A 23,290-nucleotide genomic window follows, 5' to 3' on the forward strand; every position below is an offset into this window, starting at 1 on the left:
TCCTCGGCACATGATCCGTTATTCTTGGTCTACAGCCTGCTTTTTCCCACTGAGGTTGCTCCTTCATTGTCAGCCACTACCTGGCTTCAAACAAGCGGAGGTATCTCAGAAGAACATAGGAAAGACATTGATGAATGGGAGATGGAAGACATCCCTTGTTTCATGCAATTGCTTAAGCATTTCACTTTCAAGTAGGAGGTTGGATCCATGACAGAGCTAATAAGAAATGGTTATGCAATGTTGCGCAAATATTTGTGAACTAAAATTACCTCCTACAGAACATTTCCAAAGAGTGCTTTCATACCCCCAAATGGCCTTTGGCAACTGTAACAAGTACCTTTGCACTAGCAACTTACCTTAGCCTTCTATCTTTCATTCAAGGAGGTGTCAGATGGACATGGTAGACGCCAGTTCTTGAATAACGTGTATAGCCTTAAAAAATGACCCCGGATTGCCATAATAGTGTACATTTCATTGTTGACAAGGTGCAAAGGAGATTGCTATTCTCTATTTGTAAGATTGTTCCTACATCTGGAGGACAAATTCCCTACAGACAAATTCCTAATCAAAGTTTCCTGAAGCTCATTGGCTCCCACCAGTTGTGTTCTGAAGCTATTCCAAATTAATTAGCAGATCTTTCTTTTGAAGAAAAGCAGGCAAAAAATAATAATATAGCAGTTTCCCTCATCAAAGCAAGGGATTAGATAAAGTCCTGTGGACATTGTTTACTAAAATCCCACCTAATTCACTACAATGGCTGGTGACCAGATTATGGCCCTGATATTTGGATACCTGTGCTTGCATGCCATGTAGTAGAATTAAAGGTCTCCATTCTTTGTTGAAGAACTGGGGAGGAACAAGGTGAATTGTATAAGTCCTTTTAAACAATCTGAGAGCAGCCATGACAAAAACGCAATCCAGTTTGAGATTGGGAAAAGGGAACTCTAATCCTGCCACAAACCTCCTTGTTTTATTGTGCTCTGGATTTCACATTAGGTCCTGTACAGGTAATCCTCAACTCGCGATCACAATTGGGGCCAGAATTTCTGTTGCTAAGCAAGACAAACTTTAAGTGAGTCATACATGATTATACAATGGTTTTTTTTGTCATGGTTGTTAAGTGAATCACTGTAGTTCTTTGGTGAATCATGCGGTCATTAAACAAATCCAGCCTTCCCTGTTGACTTTGCTTGTTAAAAGCCCTCTGGGAAGGTTGCAAATGCCGATCACATGACCCTACGATATTGCAACCATTGTATATACTGTCTATGCCGGTTACCAAGCGCCCAAATTTTGATCATGCGACCCTGGAGATGCTGGAACAGTTGCAAATGTAAGAACCAATTTTAAGTCACAGTTTACAGTGCCATTGTGAGTTTGAACAGCTGCTATATGAATGGTTGTAATCTGAGGACTACCTGAACCTACTTCCATGAGAGGAAAAACTCTCATTCATGGTAACCTGTTCATAGAGATGTTCCTTCCATAGAGCTGCTAGGAAGCCTGGAGAGAGACAGAGTTAGAAGCCGGTCTGTGCTGCCTCTCTCTTTCTCTCCCTCCCTCCTCCCTCCCTCCCCCCCTCTCTCTCACACGCACACACACACCCCTACTTACCTACCAGGGGTGATATTCTATTGATTCAGCCCAGTTTGGCCAAACTAGTAGCTCCAAGGATCATCTGTGAGCTAACCAGTTCGCACCGACGATCAGCTGCTGGGCTCCCTCACCCACCCTGGCTCTATACTGATCTTTATTTCCTGGTTTTGAAGCTCAGCTGCTTTGCGCAGCACAGCGAATTGCCGCGTGTCGCCTGTTGAATACACAGGGAGAGTGCAGGATTGTAGGAGAAGGTCAGTATCAAACCCTCTGCACACGCAAAGTGCGCCCACCAAGCCACGCCCACAGAACCAGTGGTAAAAAAAAAAGTGGAATCCCACCACTGCTACCTACCTACCTACCTACCTACCTACCCACCCTCCTACTACTGTGCTGGCTAATTCTTTCTAAGAAGCGAATCACCTAATTACTCATTGCTTGAATGGCATCAGCTCTGGGGAGGAGAAGGGGTCTCAGAAACCTGAGCTGAAATACAAACCAATGAACAATGAACCGGGTGAAATCCAAGGGAGAAAGATTTGTCGAGAACCAGCAGTGATGGGCCCTTGCAGCCCATGTGCTATCATTGGGGAAAATATTTCTCACTGAGTTGTGCGTGTCGTCCCTCCTGCCCCCCCCTCCCCCCCGGTTTGTTGCTTTGTTCTCATCTTTGTTATTGTTTCTTTTTTTTTCCTCCATTGCGCACATCCATCTGGGTTCATTTCCATGTTCCTTCTTTTTCCTGAGTACATTCTGCTGAGGAAAACCATCTAAATAATTATTCCCATGGAGTGAGGAATGAGCAAATAAGGCCATTTTAAAGCAAATAAATAAATAACTGGGCCAACCTGTGTATTGACTCATGGCTGCAGTGCTGGCAAAACAAAAGGTAACCCAATGAGCAGAAGGACGTGTCCTTTGCGTGAAAGGCTCAGTCTTTTTTTCTTTTCTTTTCTTTTTCGGCCTGTGTGTCCTTGCCTGTTGTGTAGTGGGATATTTATCAGACAGGAACAATTCATTACCCAATCCCTCTCCAGCTGGAGTTCTAGAGGAAGGAGATCTTTAGGACCACAAACTTCCTGAGTTTACTGCGAATTACCTCATACATATTTCAAACAATAAGCATGTACAGCCAAGATTACTTGGCTGAAAGCACCAGGCTGTTCTAGGAGAGGAAAATGGATTTCCTGCAAGAATCATCTTCTTCCCTCCTCTCTTTTCTGTGTCTAACTGAAGCTACAGGTTCCTTCCTGCAAACGTTGGGGGTCTCAGGAGGGTATCCCTCTTTGCTTTGCCTTAAAGGCCAGGTTGAAGCATTCATCATAACCTCATCTAAAAAAAACCCACAACCATATGAAATTCTTACTCTTTGTGGCTATTCTTCACTTTCCTTTAGCAACTGACCCTTTTTTATTTGTGTCAAACTTCAACAATCAACACAAATTGGGAATTTCTGTCCCAGCTATAACTTGATGACTTGTCATTCTGTTATTCTGGTCTATAACTGTGTCCTCACTATCCCCATGATTATGGTTCATTTTTGAAAGGGACTTGTAGTTTTCTCTGTTCTGCAGTATTTCCATGCAATGTGTTCAGAGGCTCAAAAGGCAGATAAAATGGTTATTTGGCAAACAGAGTTGTTATGTTACTTAAACAGAGCTACCAGTGAGCTTAAATATGGGCTTTATTTCCCATTACAGTTTCTTTTTCGTGAGTTATAAGAAAAACCACAATTTAAATTCAGTCTATACATATTTCATACCATACATTATTCTCTTTTAACAGAAGCCCAGTGAGATTGTTCATATTTTGTTTTAGTAAAAATCACTTTCATATTAATGACTATCTTATAAACTATTATGTATCTCCTTCCTAAATAGAATATATTTACTGAATGAGTCCAGCATGGTCTAGTAATGGGGCTATTAGGACCACTGTAGGACCTAAATCAGTATTGTAGGGAGAGATGGGAGGTTTTAAATCCTCTGAATTCATAGCTTTTCTTAGCACAGGGGTGTCAAACTCAATTTCATTGAGGTCCATATCAGGGTTATGTTTGACCTTGAGGGGGGCAGGGTAGGCATGGCCAGGGTGGGCGTGGCCAGCATGACATCACTCATGTTGGAGGTGAGTGACTGTGATGGCCCAAGTGATCTGCCAGTGAAAATGGGCTCCTGAACTCCATTTTCAGCTGGGACAGCCTCCTGAAACCCTTCGCCAGCGAAAACAAAGCTCAGGAGGGCTACACATGGCCCTCATGAGCTCCGTTTTCGCTGGCAGAGGTGCCGCGGGCTGGTCCTTCGCTGTCTCCAGGCCAGATATAAGCATCCCATGGGCTGGATCTGACCTTGAGATTGACACTCCTGTCTTACCATATCTTGTGGGCCCAAGAAAGCATATCACTCTTGGGATTCTTCTGACAGTATTGTTTGGAAGTGAGAAAGAAACTTTGGAATGTCTGTCTTTTCTAGTTAAAGGAAAGGAAAGAAGGAAGAAAATTATGCTCCTTGGGATTCTGTTAGGAATTGATAGTAACCTAACAGTTGGGTTGGAAATATATAAACCAGGATAGACATTTAATACTGTCTCTTTAAGGGAATGCTAAAATTGTAATTGGGTGTGGTTCCTCAAACGGCCATAAAATGGGTTGTTTAGTCCTGTTGTTGATAGCTGCTAGTTGGTTGATGTTCTGATGTTCGATGCTTTTGGTTCCTGAATTTTTCCCTATTTACTGTTGCTGATCATCGTTCTTCTTGGATCTGTTACTGAACTGTTTATGATACTGGACTTTGATATTTGGATTATCCCTGGACTGAAAAACTGATTGCTTTTACCATGTATGACTTGGACTGCTTGTTGAACTTTGCTTAACCGTTTACTGGAAGTAAAACCTACATTTTTACTATTCAGTGTATCTGTGTGCTGGTCGTGTGTTATTCAATATCACTCTCACTACGTTTCCCTGTGTGCACTCATTCTCCTAATGGGGAATTACCTCAACAGATTCCTTTCCAAAATCTAGAGGATTCTTATTTTAATGATTCCAACAATGCTAGCCAAGCACATCATAACTATGTGCCAGATAAAAGAATTGACAATGGACTTAAACAGTGGTGGGATTCAAAAAATTGTACTGCTGGTTCTGTGGACGTGGCTTGGTGGGCATGACAGGGGAAGAATACTGTAAAATCCCCATTCTCTGCCCACCCCACTAACTTGCTTTCCAGCTCCGTTCTCCGAGGCAGGGTAACAAAAGAAGACCCAGCCAATCATCTGGGACTCAGGAGGCTGATAATAGATGACAGCGGGGCCAGTCAGAGGTGGTATTTGCCAGTTCTCCAAACTATTCAAAATTTCCACTATCGGTTCTCCAGAACTGGTCAGAACCTGCTGAATACCACCTCTGGACTTAAAGCTTAGTGATAAAGCTACTTATTGATTCAGAGCTTAAGCAGTTACTTCTGCAATATTATCAAGAATTCATGGGAGAGCTTAGGCTTCTGGGGTGAACTGAAGACAGCTCTGTGAAAATGGAGCCAATGACCATGGCAAAGATCAAAGATGAGTATACTGATTCCTTGGAACATTTCTGTATAAGAAAAGGACAGGAGATCACTTGCATATGCTCTGGATGGCTGCTTCTTACAAGGAGAATGCAGGGCAATTATTTTCCAGTGCCTGAATATGATGGGATTAACTCTCTTGCTTGAAATGTTATTTTTATTTATTTATTTATTTGTATCCCACCTCCTTTATTACAACAGTTCATTTAGTGATCGCTCAAAGTTACAATGGCACGGAAAAAAAGTGACCGATGACTGTTTTTCATGCTTACGAACATTGCTGCATCCCCGTGGTCATGTGATCAAAATTCAGATGCTTGGCAAGTGGTTCATATTAATGACCCTTGTAGTGTCCCAGGGTCACATAATCCCATTTTGCAACCTTCTGACAAGCAAAGTCAATGGGGACTCCAGATTCACTAAACAACCATGTAACTACGGTAATTTAACAACTGCAGTGATTCACTTAACAACGGTGGCAAGAAAAGATGTAAAATGGGGCAAACTCACTTGACAAACATTTCGCTTAACAACATGTTTTGGACTCAACTGTGGTAGTAAGTTGAGGAGTACCTGCACTTTTTACAAATAACTTAAGATGACAAACATATCCAGTACACTTCCTCCTCCTTTTCCCCCAAAAACAACCTTGTGAGGTGGGTTGGGCTGATAGAGAGTGACTGGCCCAAAGTCACCCAGGCGACGAAAACTTTTGAAGGACATTAAGGATTGCAAACTTCACTTCGTTATCATTTTTGGAAATTAACTACTTCTAAGCTATAAGAGCTAAGGAGCAACAAGTTTGAAAATGCTGGGTAAGACTGCCTTCAATCCTGAATAAAGGAAAAATTTAATCATAAGATTAAGAATGTAGAGCATCTGAGATAAACAGCAAAAAGCAAAATAAGATTTTGATCTTAGAAAGATATAAATGGACGAACAATCTGGATAAAATTGGAATATAGAAACTTTTACAATAAGATTTTGTAATTAATTATAAAGAAGAAACAACTTCTCACGTGAAATAGATTCTGTTTTTTTTTTTACAAGACCTAATAGAGAAACAATCTCATGATTTAAAAAACTGGACAGTAGATGAGATTAAAGTTTTCAGGTACAAGAAAAATTCACAAGCCTGTAAAATGTTACAAATCAGAATAACAATGAAAATATTGATGGAGAGTTTTAAGAAATGAAATCAGAAAATATTAGCCACAATATCATCATCAGTAATCATGTCTGCTTCTATGGATAGACAGTGTCCAAAAGATATCAATGAAGAAACGACAGGTGTAGAACAAATTATATTTGAGTGATAGAGATGGCAACAAAAATGGATTTATAACTGATAGGCCAAGAGATTATTGGATGTTTCATTGGATTTACAAAAGAAACCAACTGAGGTTTTAAAATTTAAAAGGAAAACAAAGATGATAAATTGAGAGAATAACCTGGATGTTTTTTTTTACTGGATTTACAAAGCAGAGTTATTAAAGTTTTGAAGAACTTGAATGAGATACGAAGAAATGAAGAGAAATCAAATCCTATGACAATATTTGAATGAACTAAAAAAGTAATCTGTTAAAAATAAAAGAAATATAAAGTTGGTTTATTTAAAAGAAAATAGATTGTTGCTTCTGACAACCCTTTATGGACTTTCTGTTGACACCAGGCCTCAAAGATGATGTGATGTGGATTTGTTTATAGGTAAGAGATGAAATATAGATGAGAAGACAAATATTTGTAACTTTAGAGGGATGAAGAGTGACTAAATTTCTTTAGACCTGTTGGAAGTTACCTCTTTATATATTTATTTTCTCTTTCTTTATTATATTCTTACTTTTTTCTTGTAAGATTTTCTCCTTTCTATTCTTTTTTTAAGTTTAGTTCATATTAGATTTTATTACATAAACAAATCTGTCTGTATCTATCTATCTATCTATCTATCTATCTATCTATCTATCATCATCTATCAATCTAATATTTATCATAGCTTACATAAAAGAGAAAAATAATATCACAAGATCATCATAGAACATTTTTCCCAACAATGAGTGATTATATTATACCTATAATATGTAATCTACAATAATCAACACTTGGCAAAGTGTCTTCATCTTCCACGATAACAGTGTAAGTATAATGTTTACACAAAATCTCAGAAATATGACAAACAGTTGAAATCTGCCCAAGAAGAAAAATTGTGTTCCAAAGTAATCACCATATAAGTAATGTTTATTGTAGAAAAATTTTCTCTTTCAAACATGTTGCCAAATGGAAATAAAATAAAAATAGCATGATGCACCTTTCCCAATCTCTTCATTCTCCAGATATCTCACAACTAACTCCAAGCCAGCATGGAAGCCATGTTGGCTGTGAAGTCCTACTCCTAACTCATCTAGAAAATGTCAACTTTCAGTGTCAACCATGCTTACTTCCTGCCTAGTTTGTATTCCCATTTCAGGCAGATTTCTTTAGTCATTAATATAGGGATATATACATAACTTTCTAGTTTTAATTATGTTCTCATTAGGGGAATTGAAGGGTAAATACGTATATTGAATGAACTTATAATTTATGAAATGCTACTTTACTCTCTTGTCCATTCAGAAGGCCTACATTTGTAAACAGGTGAATTACTTACAGAACATTCAAGAAAATATATAATAATAATAATGAATTTCCAAAATTCATTCAGGAGATTGAGCAAAGTATCTGCCAAAGCAGACAGATTGGGTAAAATCTAATCAATCAATCAATCAGTCAGTCAGTCAATCAGTCAGATTTGTTCAGAAGCAGCTTTAAAGTCAGTAAGTCTATAAATTTAGATTACACTTAATTTCTGTGAAATTACTGTCTTTTGTTTAAGGTAAAATTTATCACAGAAGTTATCTTTTCTATTCCTTGATGTATTATGCAGAACACATATAACATCATGATCAAGGTGGGTACAGTATCAAATTTATGGGATTCTTAGAGCAAGAACAGAATTGATTTCAATTGTCATAGCTACCAATGATGAGATGCAAAAAGGCTTTTCTTTCATAAGTGTCCAAGTTCATCTAGAACTAATACCTATTTTTTGTGGGAACTTTCTAAGGTATCAGATTATTATTTTGAATTGTAATGCATTCTTTATCTAGATGTATTAAGATTGGATTTATAGATTAACATTTACCACAAGTTAACCACAAGATTCTGGTGTGGAACTGTAAATAAACAAATAACTATTACTAAATCGCCTCAAGCCAAATACATCATTCAGTGCAATGAAGATGTTCTGTGTTGAGTTGTTCTGTGTTGAATAAGCGTGTTTCACAGGTGTAAAAATGGGTAAGAATCATTGGATCAAATGTCATTAATGTTTAGGTGTACCTCTTCAAGTAGGCCAGAAACAGACTCCACAAGTATTGCTGGGACTGTACTTTGTTAGTGCAGGGTATAACAAAAGAATCTTGAAAACCTGACAGTTTTTCTTTCCTCCCTTCTATTAAAGAGAAAAGCAATCTTGAGTTTCTTTCTCACCCTCTCTTGTCTTTTAGGACTAACCTGGTGTAAATGTCCTTCCATTTCTTCTTCAGGGTTATTTTCTTATTCTTCTAGAATTCTGAAGCAAACTTACAACAACAACAAAATCTCATGTCCCTTAGTGGATGGAATTGGTGGCATTTTTGTATAACATGCTTAAGGTGGTCATGAGGTGGGATAATGTATCATGTGAAGTTGAATACCCTAGCTCAAACACCTGTCCCAGACAATTAATTCAACAGGAATTAGTCATAACCTAAATAAAACAACTGTTGTTTTTAATATTCATTTTCTCTCAGCCCTTAGAAACAGGCAACGACAAACTATTTCTGAACAAACTTTCCAAGAAAACTTGTCCAAACAGTCTCCCAAAATGATTGAACAGGGAAAAAAAGCAGAAAAGTAGCTCAAATGTTCAGAAATCAATTAAAAAACAAAACAAGTAGTGCATTGCCCAGTGAGTGATGAGCTGGTTCTTGGCTATTGCAGCATTTACTCCTCAGTCCACAAGGTGATCTCCATTTCTGATCCAACCTCTAGCCAAAGAGAAATTGGAATCCCTTCCTTGCCTTCTCTTGACTCTTAAGTTTGAGAGTCAAACCAACACTTGCCTCTTAGAAGCATGCTTCAAAATGAACCTTTGCAGTAGACCTTACGAGGCAGAGCAGTTTACAGTTCTCTTTTCACCATACGTGCATAATAACGATGAGCAGCTGACCATAGGGAACATGGCAACATGTAAGCAAATATGGAAACTATTAAGCATTATTTAGCAACATAGACCACATGCAGCTGTTTTGGTGCATTTATGCAAGCTATCAGAATTAAATTAGGTCCTGAAATGGAGCAAACAGGGTTATTTCCGTTTTTCGTTCCATCTTGGCGTGAACAAGTGCCAGATGGGAAGAAAAGCTAGCATCCAGAGGTATTCAACAATTTTTTCAGCAATATTTTCCTATTTTAGTTTGACACAGAAATCTTCTTGACTGCATGCCAGTGTTGTGTTTTATGGGTATTATATGCCAGCTAAAAGAAAAGTATTGCCTTGGTTTTGGCCAGAGATTTCAGTGGGCCCAGGGAATAGGAGACTATTTCCTGAGTACTATAGAGACTCAAAACTTGTATTATTAGTAATTCCCCTCTACTTTTTACCAATAAAATAAGGAATAGCAATTGTCTACTTTTGGCTCCCCTCCCCCTCGTACTTTCCAAAGTGCTAGTGGTACATTTTATGTTGCAGAGGATTTGGAATGTTTTTTTTAAGCACAGGCAGAACTGGAGATGGCCACCTGTCTCCAATATGTTGTCAAACAGGATGCTCTTTTTGTTCCATGATCTCAAAATGCACATGGCACCAAAACCCCTCCATTTTTCCTGATGTTGTCTCCAATTTCCAAGGCTATTTCAGTTCACATAGAAAACCACTGAGGCCCCTTGAAAGTTGTTGTGCTATATGAAACAGAGGACGAATGTAAGACTGTTTTTTTAAGTTGAGGATGGCAGAGAACACCAATAATGCTTGGAACATGGCTAATTTTGGCAGGACAGTCCTGGGCTCTAGAAAATCCTGGTTAATCTCATCATACATTTTTGATGGATGAAGAATAATTAAGTCATGTAAGATTGAAACATGAAGGGATGCAGAGAAGGACTGCGATAATTGTGTACCACTTTTAGCTTCTGGAAAAACAAACAAACTCCACACCCCTTTTCACTGCCCTGAGAGAGTTTTCTATTCTACTGAATTTTCTCCCACCTTATGGCAATCAGTCAACCAACCATTTTTTGTCCATACTGATAGGCTATCTTTTTTCTTATATCAGGCAAATAAGTCCAGGAGTTAAATGTTTTAGATTACCTTAATGTCCCTCTTAAGCCTTAGAAGAAATTTTACTGAAGTTCATGCCAGAAATTGAAGGGCAGAGAACTATTTGCCACAAGGACTGCTCCACTGAGGTGGCAGATATTGTCCCTTCGTCCAACTGTTTTTAAAGGACTCGCCTTCATGACACGTCTGTTTCATTTCCAACGAATTATGGAATCACCTACGTTGTTTTTAGTTCTTTCTCTATTAAAGTGGTGTTTTCCCTCTTCTTTCACCACAAATCTTGCCATAATAACAGTGCCTTGTGATCATGTCAATCATGAGATGGGATTAGCCATCTGAAGCTTCTGAACACCGTTCTTTACCCTGGAGTCACAGGGACCAGATGATGATTTTACCTTCAGCAAGAAGGAAGAATAAATATCGGGCTGTTTCTTTTTATTTCTCTTTTATGTATCCATTTCATGTATTTATAACTATGTTTATACTTATACCTGTTATCTTATAATCACTTGACAAATAAATAAATAAATAAATAAAAAAAATAAAGAGTGGCCATCCTCACCTGTGTTTTGCAAAAATGTCACATAGGTGTTACACATTCTCCTTATTTCTAGGCATCTATCAGTCTCCTGGAAAAATGGTATATTTTTTTAAAGAGACAACAACATGTATTTAATGGTCTTGCAGAAGACCAGTAAACCTGCCTTTAAAAAAAAACTGGTTTATTTACCTAGTGAAGATTGGATTCTGCCAACAATTTTTATTGCTAGGGTCCAATAGGGGCTGTAATGGTCATATTTTCCATTACATTTTTCAAATTAGAGAATCAAGTGATTTTGCCCACTCTAAGGCTATTTTGCATACTTTTGGGTACTGTTGATTGCAGATTATTGCTGCCAGCACTGCAATCCTTGTGTGGTACTTTTCATATGGAGATATATCAGAGTAGGATGAACTTGCTGAGATGTTTTTTTAAAAAACCTTTCCTGAATACAAGCCTATAAATCTTCTGGGAAATCAGCAATATGCTAATAAATAAATAAATATTCCAGCTAGCTGGCATGTCGAAGCAAGACATAACTTTGTTGATGTGTTTGCAAGTTTTCTCCTGCTCCACCTTGCACCCTCCTCTGCCTCACCAATCTGTCAACCAAAACTTTTTTTGGACATGAGAATATCCATCTTTTGGAACATTGGCATTCCTATATCCACCCCACCTCCTCTAATAGAGCTGTTGAAAAGGCAGTTCAATGATTGCTGGAGTCCCCCAACCTATCCCCTTGATAGATTACCTGGAGTGATTGAAGGTTGTTTTTCTGCCAGTAGGTAACACTGAGCAGAAGAGGAGAAAAAAGTGGAGAATCAACCAATCCTCTGCTTTGAGGTGGGACCACGCTAAACTACCAAAATATGTGAAAGCTTAGCCATGTGAGACAGCATGTGTGGAATGCACCTTAACGTAGCCATTGGAAAGAATCCTAAAGGAGTTAGTACAATTTAAACTGAGATGCTTTCAACCTCTTCCTCACCAACTGTTCTGGTTGATAAAGTCTTGCCCACATAACCAAAACACAGTAGTGATAAGTACGTAACAAGGTGGTTTCATATATGCATGTGCTGGTTTTTTCCAGATAAGCAGCATTGAATTCTATCTTGCATGTGTGTCTGGAATATTAATGGCCATCACCAAAGAAAGAAAAGTATAGCAAACATTTGCATATGAACCTTTCTTTGCCTTTGGCTCTTACTTCCCAGGGAAAGAAGGCACCCTGAAACATATGGTGTTTGTTTTCACTTGTGCTGTTTCCGCTTGGCTTCAGACATTTGCTCATCTGCTACATTTATGGCTTCTAAGTTTAAACTTAAAACAGAGGGTAGGCTGGATGTTGTGGGGAACATATGGGTAGATGGAAAATAAACAGCTGAAAGAATCTTTTGCCTATAAGGAATTACGAGAAAGGAAAGGAAAGAAGTCTGTCCAATACACCAGGGAATCATCTGCAGACCTGGAAAAGTTCAACCAAGTTATGTTCCTCTAGTCTTCCCCTTCCAAAAGAAATTGTCACAATGAAAAATATTTTAATTCTTCCTGAATGTAGTCAATCATATGTTGACTCCCTAAAATAGCTCTTATTTGATGAAACAGCTGAGGGAAAGTTAAAAGGAAACAAAATATGGTAACACTTGAGCTTTGTGGAGCTTGGACCATTTGTCCCTTGGAGTGATTTCTTGCTTTATCACTTCCCCTGAGTTTTAAGCTCCAGTTTCCCTAGGAGGTCCTTCAAAGGAGATGCTGGTTTGATTGTTTCATAATTTTCTGACAGGGAAAGAGGGAAGTATGAAACTGACAAGAATCCATTAGTTTTCTTTTTCTCTTTAGTCCTGGGCAAAACGTTTTTGTTTTTGTCTTTTATGTGAAGGGGATTGGGTGAAGGAATTTTGATCACTGTTGGACTGGGAGAGGCAGCTACAAAAGCCACAATGATTTTCACTTGTTGTTGTCAACATTACTGTCTGATCAAGTTGTTCAGTGGTCGGTTTCAAACTGCTTTGGAGAGCTTGGAGATTGGAAATGGTGATGGGAACACCCAGTTTCTGGAGCATTTCTTACTTCATAATCAATATTTTCCCTCTTACTCTCTTTAAACTGGAGCATTTCTTCCTTCCTAACTATGTTGATCTTTATTTGAAAATATACTATCCAATTGCTTCCATAGATCCTTGGCCTACACAGATGGAAAGCAATACATATTGGCAGTAACCAACTTCTCAAAGAAGGTTAGGCAGGTGTGCTTCCCACCTGCTAGAAGATGTCACGCCTGCCAAAAATTGCTTTTTTCTTTCTGGGTACGGAAGGAACACCCTTTAAGATAAGGTGTTGACAATCTTGTCAAGGAGTGTCAGTAGCCTGTTCAGGCAAGCAGCAATTGGTATCCTGATGAAAGAAAAATTCTGTGGCCAATGCCGAAAATTAGGGAGGGTGTGGCTGAAACCAAAGAAATCCAGCCTTATCACAAATTGTAGATTTGGCCCATGGATCATCATTGCCATTATACACTGACTGGCAGAAGCCTTCCAGATTTCAGATAGGAGCATTTCCCAGAACTCCCTGGAGAGGAGGAAACTGCACGAATGGGTTATTGTTGAAGTCTCCATCTTTGTGTCATTATTAGCTTGACCAGCAGCAGGAAATACTCCTACATAAATATGAATTCACAAGAAGAATCCTGCAAGATTAGATCACAATGACCTTTCCTCCTTTATATAGACTTGGTTGTGTCTTGGATGTTTTGGGATGCCAAAAAGCAAGAAAAGAGATCATCAATCTCCTACCTCTGTTTTCCAAACTTGGGGTCTGGTTTAGCTTTATGACTAGTGGTCTTAATGGATTTGTCCAAACTACTTTTAAAGGTCTTTCTGCTAGAAGCTCTCCTCATAACCTCCAGTAACAATTTCAAAAGTTCAGTAATATATTTCCTTTTGTCTATAAGCAAGAAAAAAGAAAAACTTCTTCCAAATCATTCTTCTACATACCACTTGTAATTTTTCAGCCTGTTCTCAAATGTCCTCTATTCCAATGGATTCCTAAATTTAAAAATCTTGAAACATTGCAAAGTTTCCTCATTGCACAGCTACTGCACCCCCTTTGCTTGGATGCCTTCTTCTGTACCTTTTTGAGGATTACAATAAGGAAATATATAACGAAAAAAATCATTCTTTAAATAATATTTTGATAATCTGCTATATTACTCATGGAAGGACCCACCTGACATTATAGCTCATAACTCAAGTAATAAAGTAATGCAATATGGATTCTTCTAAAGTAAGATCAACTGAGTTCAATAGATTTCCCTCTAGGTAAATCTAGTTAGAATTGGAGCTTAAATTCCCGCACCCCTCTGAAAATTTTTGAGGTAATTTTTATTTGCATTTTAAAAAACTTTTATTGAAGAAAGCCAGATCATGTAGACTTTGATTAAAAAGAAGAAAAGAATGTCCTGCTTTTTTTTCTCTTCTAAATGTCGTGGAAATTATGTCAGAATTGAGATACATAAAATTCCTCTGAACCTTTTTTTTTTAACCAGAGAAGGGAAGTGATCTGAAGGTGAGCTCCTTTAAAAATTAAATCATTTGTTATAACAAAAGTACACACTTTTGTTATATGGTATTTGGTTTTGGTATATGCATACACACATATATACTAAGCACTACTCACATGAATATATCCAATCATGGTTAAGTCAATGGATGTTGTTTCCTGTTCAATAAAGCAGAAGCCAATTACAGGTAGTCCTAGACTTACGACCACAACTGAGCCCAACATTTATGTTGCTAAGTGAAACATTTGTTAAGTGAATTTTGCCCCATTTTACAACTTTTCTTGTCATTGTTGTTAAGTGAATCATTGCAGTTGTTAAGTTAATAACATGGTTGCTAAGTGACTCTGGCTTCCCCATTGACTTTGCTTGTCAGAAGATTGCAAAAAGTTGATCACAGTGCAACCATCATAAATATGAACCAGTTTCCAAGCATCTGAATTTTCAACATGGGATGCTGCAATGGTCATAGGTGTGAAAAATGGTGATAAGTCACCTTTTTCAGTGCATTGTAACTTTGAATGGACACTAAAAGAACAGTTGTAAGTCAAGAACTACCTATATAACTGGTATTTCTTTGCCACTTAGAACTGTTCAAGAATTGAATAAGCAAAGCACATTCACAATCATTTGCTTGTATATCATTAAACATGGAGAATTTTCCATTGATTTAACCAAATTTTTACTCATTGCTTTGAGCTGCCTTACCATTTCAAGTTTCAGCTAAGAACAAACTGTTTTGCGGATCTATTTATCAGGAATCCAAGTAATAAAAAGCATTCAGAAGTAGTTGCCAAAATGCCTCTGATTATTTTCATGAAAAACATTTTTCTTCTCTTCCTTCCGCATTGTGGGTTTTCAGATAATGGCATGAATCCTAGTAAAACAAGGCAAACATTTTTATTTTTCTGAAGGGAACCTCTTCCTCCCCCATCCATACAATTGGATTTTCTATTTTGATTTTGATAAAGAAGACTTTTCAGTTTTCACCTCCTCTCCCAAAGGTAATTGTAAATAATTATCTGAGTTAGACATTATTAATTCAGAATATTTCAGCACTTATTTTAAAACACACATCACTGGCTCAGGTTTGCTGTCTCAACCAGCTCCATCAACTTTACCATCCATTTTTCCATTGGAGGTAATTTCAAATCTTTTCACATGAAATTAAGGTGAGAAATATACCACCTGTTTTCTGGTTCATCCTTTATACCACCACCAAGACAAAAATTAAGAAGATGAAACTTCTCTTGATCTATACTAAATCTTGCTTTATTACTTGATGACAGCCAGTCAGATCCTGGATCAAGCATAGAAAAAAAAATATGTCTCTATCTAGTTTATAGGATTCATGTGATAACATGTACTGTGCTGATTTTTATAGTTTATTTTTCAGAGCAATATAGTGCACAATATGTATGTGTGCTGCACAACTACTCAACAAATGAATCAATAGAATCTAGTGTATTCAAATTAAATCAGTTTTTCCCAGATGTACTCCAGATGTGTGAAAATAGTACCTTTTAGATTTCCAGAGTGTGATCATGTTGGCTAGAAATCCTTGGATAAGGATTTTAGGGCTGGGGCCTAAAAGATGTTGAGAAAAGTGAATTAGTTTCGTGAAATTAGTAATTTCAGCCCTTCTAGGAGGTACTGTTATTTCAGATTTTTATCTTGGAAAACCCTGGAACAAGCATCCATATTATCAAAACCATACTGGGATGTATGGTTTTCCCATTGCTTCTGAATCCATTTTAAAAGGCACTGAGACCTTGGTTGTTTGACTACTTCCTGACTGGATTCCCTTTTGAGGACCTGTATACTGCATGAGCCAGGAAGAAGGTTGGAAAAATCTCTACACACCCCTCACATCCTGGACATAAACTGTTTTGACTCCTCTCCTCTGGATGTTGCTATAGGGCATTGCGTGCCAAAACAACTATGCACAGTTCCCCCACCTCCCCAATGTCATCACTCTGCTGAACAACTAATTCCCCATAGCACTGTCTTGCGCGTAAGGTTATTTACCTATGTAGTGGGGCTGTACTGTACTGCTATTATCCTTCTCATCTTTCCTATTACCTTCTCCTATTGGTATCTTAGATTATATCATTTTGTTGTTGTGTTTCTTACGATTTATGGTGCATCTAATGATTTATGAATTAACCCTTTGTTGTTTGTATGTACACAGAGAGCTTATGCACCAGAGGCAAATTCCTTGTGTGTCCAATCACACTTGGCCAATAAAGAATATTCTATTCTAAATAATATTCTATTTTTGACTTAAAGATCCTGGTAGGGAAACCTGGTAGAGGTGAGTCCAAATGAGCCCATTTTATTGCTGTGAATGGAGCAATAAAACGCCTTCCCTCTCATCCTCTGCTCAGGAGAAGAAAAAATGGCTGAGTGTTGTTGCAAAAACAAGGCAGACAATTTTAAGAGGATCTTCCCTGGATACCTTTCATATCAGTGTTGGGATTTGATTTTTTTTTACTACCGGTTCAGTGGGCGTGGCAGGGGAAGGATACTGTAAAATCTCCAGTCAGAGGTGGTATTTGCCGGTTCTCCGAACTACTCAAAATTTCCGCTACCGGTTCTCCAGAACTGGTCAGAACCTGTTGAATACCACCTCTGGTCCTTATGCTTGGGGGTGGGGGGGAAATAGGGTTATATATTCCCAGTCTTCTTCTTCTTAACCCTCTTCCCTCAAACATCTCTAGTCTCCAAACTGTTTTGGAAGCATTTGAGATATCTCCAAGAATGAAGGCCCTGACTGTGGACACTTCTTTAACCCTGCAAGAAGTCTAAGCATTTTTCTCCCTTTTTCTGCTGTTGCCTTTAAACAGCATTTCCTTAATGTGTAGAGTGGCAAATCCCCATTACAACATGGTTCAATCACCAAAACATTGAAAACAGGATTTGCAGTCCCCAAGCAGTGTATATACTTGAGGAAAGCAAGGCTAGTTTTGAATCAAGCAGCATTTTTCATCTCTCTCGTGTTATGCTTTAATGTACGGAAAAGAAAAAAAGAGCACAAAAACACAAACAGAACAAAAATATATATTTAAAAAACCCAAAACATATTAGGGTACATATAATAATTCGATCACATTTTTCTATCCATCATTAAACTTTAACCACATTAGATAATATTCATCAGTTTTTCCGATACGGTGGTAAAGAGCCGGTTGATAGACAGAAAGTAAACACATACCCAAAATTATGAGTTGAGAACACATACTGTTGAGATGATAAATCTGGGAAGCCTCCATCTTTCTGACATTGAACAGTTTGCTATTCTCCGTGTTGGATCAATAAACAGTTCCTCATAGAGTGATGTTCTAAATTTTTGGTATGCAATTCAAAAGTACATTCAAATCTTTAAACTGTAATGAACTTTGTAACAATTTAATATTATGAATCTTAGGGTTTTCAAACCAATCTTATGGTTCTTGAATCATGGGTGTTAAGTGTTCCCTTATTCATTTTACTCTTCCACCTGAATGAAGCTGATAAGCAACCTTCTGAAATGCTTGAGAGAAACATGAAAAAATAATAAAAATATGTTCATAACTTTATAATAACATTAATTTCATTAATTGATTTTCAAATCACAATAAACATGGTATCCTTGATATGTTTAAACACCCTTTGCTATTGAGGTTCTAAAATAGGACAACCCCAGCTTGTTCTTTCAGAGTTCTTGAAAATAATTAAAATCCACTATAGCTACAATTGTTTCAAAACAAAATAGCCTACATTTAGGATGATCTACTGTAAAGCCCATTCCAATAATGCTAATAATATAGAATTTTATATATTGTTAATGCATTTGGCCTTCCTGGTTTTGCCCAAAATTTGCAAAACCAAGAGGTGTTTTTAAACTGCCATTTCACTAAAACTTAAGTGCCTTAAACCACAATGACTTATATCCCTACATAATCAGGCAAAGTAATTTTGATTGCACTAAAAGAAGTAATGTACAGGGAGATTGTATTTGCATTCAGGGAAAATTGTTTCAGTGAAGTTGAACATACAAACTGCACAATTATCATTCACCTCCTCTACCAGGATTGTACCAATTTTCTATTATTCTTTCACTGAGAAATACATTCTACCATTCTCCTAGATAGTCACCCCTATTTGTCATGTTACCTTCCTGAAAGACTAAACTAGCACAGGAGGCCTATGTTTCCTCTCACTATTGTTTATCCTCTATAAAAAGAGGTTAAGGGAGTCTCCTGTCCTGGTAACTTGCCCATCTGATCTATTTGTGTCATGCTATGTCCAAGACAGCTGCAAAGGTGAGTTTATGCTTGTCATGTGAATGCTTTTACCATACAGTGAACCTTATCTTTATTTTTATGGCCCTTTGGAGATTTTCTCCAGGCCCTAGTCTTTGTTTCCTGTGTAGCTATGTAGAGATATTATGTGGGCTGGAGAGCAGCCATACATGAAATGTAACCTCAGAGGCCAGAGAATTGCTTTCCTCTGATTAATATTAACTAATATTGTTTTAGAATATGGATACTGAGTTTTAGAAACAGATTACTAAGATAGCCTGCACTCTGCGCTGAACGTGAAATAACAGGATGGGGACTATATAAAAATGCACATTTTTAGTTCTTTTGCAAACCCATTCTCAACCTTGGGTCTTCCACATTTATTAAACTAAAATTTCTGTTTTCCTGGCAGACATAAACATTGGCCAGGTTGACTCCTCCAGATGTTCTTCTAGTCATTCTTTCAAGGGGAGTTTTCTAAAGTTAGTGGTCAGTGGACTATAACCTGCATGGTCCAACTGAGGACAGATACCTTGTTTATTATGTCAGCACAAACATTTTTTTTCCTGATAAACAAAGTACTTGTTTAAGTTTCTAACATATCTCATCCTCTCAAAGAATCAACATTCTTAGGAGAGACTTACAAACAGCAGGAAGAAAACTGGAACAGACTGTTCCCAGTAAGACCATTGGTTCATCTGCCCCAGTATGGCTTACGCTGGCTAGGATGCACTAAGGCAAATTGGCTGGCTTCCCATTTCCCATTAAGCCATTTGCATATATCTATCAAGGCAATTGGCGGATTCCTCTAGCTTTGCTACCCTTGCTCTTCAGTGGATCACCAGCTGATTTGGCATAGTAAGGCAGGTTTGACTTCAGGATTTGACCCACTGCCTCTCACAGTCTTTTGCCATTGCCCACTGTGATGGAGAGTTAACCTCCCAAATGGGTTTTGTAAGCAGCCATACTTTTGGCAAACACAAAGAAGATAGTAATTAACAGCCAGAGGCATAGCGTGGAAAATGTTTCAGATCCTTTGAAAAGGATCAATATTCTAGGGTTGCTATGTAAATAGGATAACTTGATAAGGTCTTATTATGCAGACAGGAATGTAGCAAGCTTAAGCCTGATGCATCATTATACATTTCTCAACTGAATGAATATAGATTCGGTGATGATTGTTTATGCTAAGGAGATTTCTGGGTCTGTGAAAGACCTACTTTCTGGAAATGAAGTAAGATGATCCATGATAGCTATGTCATTGACAATGACGGCTTCTTTAAGCTATTGAAATAGACTGCCTGTGATTCACTATTCTTCTACTTGTCCAGACATTCATACCAAGGCAACCTCATATGTGTTGGCCTAGATAAAGTTTGGTCACTTCAGAACGTGTTGTTTAAGATTTGCTTTGCATCTGGACTAGCAGCCACTGGCAGGCTGAAAAACAGATAACTATTAAGTCATGTGTCTTTTCATGAATGTACCATGGGCCTTCTTACTGTCTACCCATCCACCCATCCACCCATCCACCCTGGCAGAAAACTATATTGGAATGCATTTTACTGTCCCTACTGATGATTCCCATCCTCCATCAGATTCCCAGTGATAGCTAGGCTACACCAAGACTCTGCACAGTCTTTCTGCATATATTTGTCTTTGATACCATCACGCATGACCTGCAGCAGAACGAACCCTGGACTCAGGGGTCTGCAACCTTAAACACTCAAAAAGCCATTTGGACCCATTTCCCACAGAAAAGAAAACACCAGGAGCCACAAAACCTGGGTGGGTGTAGCCAATTTGATGTAACTCACTCCCACCCAGTCACATGACCTCCCAGCCATGCCTACCCAGGTTTTGTGGCTCCCCATATTTTCTTTTCTCTGGGAAACAGGTATCTTTCTCTCTCTCTCTCTCTCATCTCTCTCTCTCTCTCATCTCTCCCTCCCTCCCTCTCTCCCATCTCTTTCTCTCCCATCTCTCTCCTCATCTCTCCCTTCCTCCCTCTCTCATCTCTCTCTCATCTCTCTGTCTCTGTCTCTCTCATGTCTCTCTTTCTCTCATTTTCTCCCCCCCCTTCTCTCTCTGAAGAGCTAGGAGGAAGCAAATTCCACACCCAGTAACTCCAAAATATTTGAAGGCAACTTGAAGACAATCAGCAGTGATGCCACTGGGCTAATGTCTAAGACCCCCTTAGAACAAGGAACAGAAAGTCTTAAAATTATGCCTCAAATTGATTATTACCAAACTGTATGTTTCATCATTGGGTGATGCCTATCACACAAAAGGAGCAAGAAGGCTCAGTAGTTTGAAGCGAAGAATACACCAAACTTTTCTTGTGAGCTCATAGCCCTCTCTTAATTTTTTATTATTTTAAAATAAAGGTTTGTTTTTTTCAATCCATGTATCTGGAGGGATGTGATTCTTTAATGGATTGAAACTAGTTTCCTTTCCTAGACAGCAGAAGATACCCTGTCTTTACTGCTTAATCTGGGCTCAGCTGCATTCCAGTTTTATGTTTGTCAGAGCATTGCCTCCCTTAATCCGACTTATCCTATGTCTCCCGGCTGCCCTCCTGATTAGTAATGCATTATACTGGGGCAGACATTAAGGAAACATCCTCTTAATAAAGATAGATGGTCTACTATGCATACGAGTGAGAAAAAAGTAAATACATTAAACATTAAGTATTAAAATCCAGAACCACATGTTCAGTGCTCCCATGATCAGATTTTTTTTATATTTCCTGTAAAGTAGATCTTGAGGTTTTGTCCCTGAGCTTTTGCAGATGATAATTCAATTACAAGAGAAAGTGCAGCTATGGCTGGAAACATGCCCATCTTTATTTTATAGCAAACATAATTGTTGTGGTGAATATGTATTTTATTAGAGCTCAAAGTGCATAGGATGAAAATTCAACTTCCTCTTTCCTTGGCAAGCATTCCTGTTGATGCAGTACATTTAGCAAATTTTGTGTCCAAGACAGTGAAATTACTATAGCTGAATAGGCCCAAGTAATGAGTAATGTAGCAATAATTAGGTCAAAAGAGCATTTTTTTTTTTTGAATTAAGTTCTTATTATGTCCAATTCAGCATAGCCATGGGAGATGTACGCTAAATTCTGGAAGGTTATAACATACTAGATCCAGGTCAAAATGCATTTAGAGCATATCACCTACTTGCCCAGAAAGGCCCGCAGTAAAGCAGAATTGACTCAACTAAAAGGCATCAATTCTTATTCATTCATGATCAGACATGGGGATGCTACGGCTCTTCAGGTGTTTTAGTTTCCGACTTTGTTTAATCCTGCTCAGAAGCTATGCCTGCTGAGTCAGAGGTGCCCCAGTTCCATAGTCCCACTGTAAAACAAAATGCAGAGTATATTTGCTAAAGTGAAGTATGAAACATCATACAGATGCTATTTATATATTAACTTAGAATGACATGAGTGACAGAAATAGTTTTTGTCCCTTGTTAAAGACTTCTAAAAATAACTCCAAAGTGAGGGGCGCTCGTGTTTGTAATATTACTCTATTAAACATACATGTTCAGATATTTCAGCCTTCAGGATGACAAGATAATACAATTGGATATAAAAATGACATTTTCACAACCGACCTTTTGTCATGGAAGGTTTTCAGGGACAGGATTTCTGACCTGAACCCGCTCTGAAAATTTCTGACCCCAGTTAAGGGTGTACATGTTAGTGGTCCAAAATCTGCCAACCCTTCTAGACTCACAGCTCCTGCTTGAGGAGCAGATGGCAGCTGTGGCTAGGAGGTCTTTGTATGATTGCAGCATATAAACCAATTATACTTTTCTAGACTTGGAACCATACTCATAGTCACTTGCATCTTGTCAACTTTCAGTTGGTCTATTGTAATGCCCTAAACATGGGGCTGTCCTTGATGAGCATTCAGAAGCTGCAATCCATCAAAAATGCTCTAGTTCAAGTTGATAAACATATGTGTGTGTGTGTGTGTGTGTGTGTGTGTGTGTGTGTAATATCACTATGTTGATAGCTGCATTAGTTATCTGAACATTTATGAATATAATTCACGTAATATAATGTCATATTTTAAAACTTTTAAGGTTTCTAATGTGTGTATTTGGGGGACTGCCTTCTTCCTATGCCCTCTACCCCTCCAATGAGATTTTAAAGACTTTCTCCAGGTTCTTACCTTTAGGGAATGTATTTAACCTCAGAGGCAGGTCTTCTCTGCTGCTATCCTCTTTTTTGAACAATTTGTCCCTCTCCCTGGAGCTCAAGTGATCCCTCAAGATTTTGGCTTTCTGCAAGGCCATTAACCCCCAACCTGTTTCAGCAAGCTAGGATGATTCCTCCTGCAAGGGAACATTTGTTGATTCTGGAATTTCAAAGCACTATGTTTT

General features: G+C 38.2%; 1 long non-coding RNA gene across 1 annotated transcript; it reads right to left on the minus strand.

The window, feature by feature from the left end:
- Positions 1–1,617: 1,617 nt before the first annotated feature.
- On the minus strand, positions 1,618–23,068 carry LOC148132111 (uncharacterized). Its single transcript, XR_015747601.1, has 3 exons — positions 22,078–23,068; positions 15,321–15,489; positions 1,618–1,810 (listed from the first exon to the last, which is right to left on the minus strand). It is a non-coding gene; the product is annotated as an uncharacterized LOC148132111 (long non-coding RNA).
- Positions 23,069–23,290: the final 222 nt, after the last annotated feature.

This window comes from Notechis scutatus, chromosome 2 (genome assembly GCF_049901735.1).
Source record: "Notechis scutatus isolate UNSWTSFEM ecotype Mainland chromosome 2, rNotScu1.2, whole genome shotgun sequence".
NCBI classification, from domain to species: domain Eukaryota; kingdom Metazoa; phylum Chordata; class Lepidosauria; order Squamata; family Elapidae; genus Notechis; species Notechis scutatus.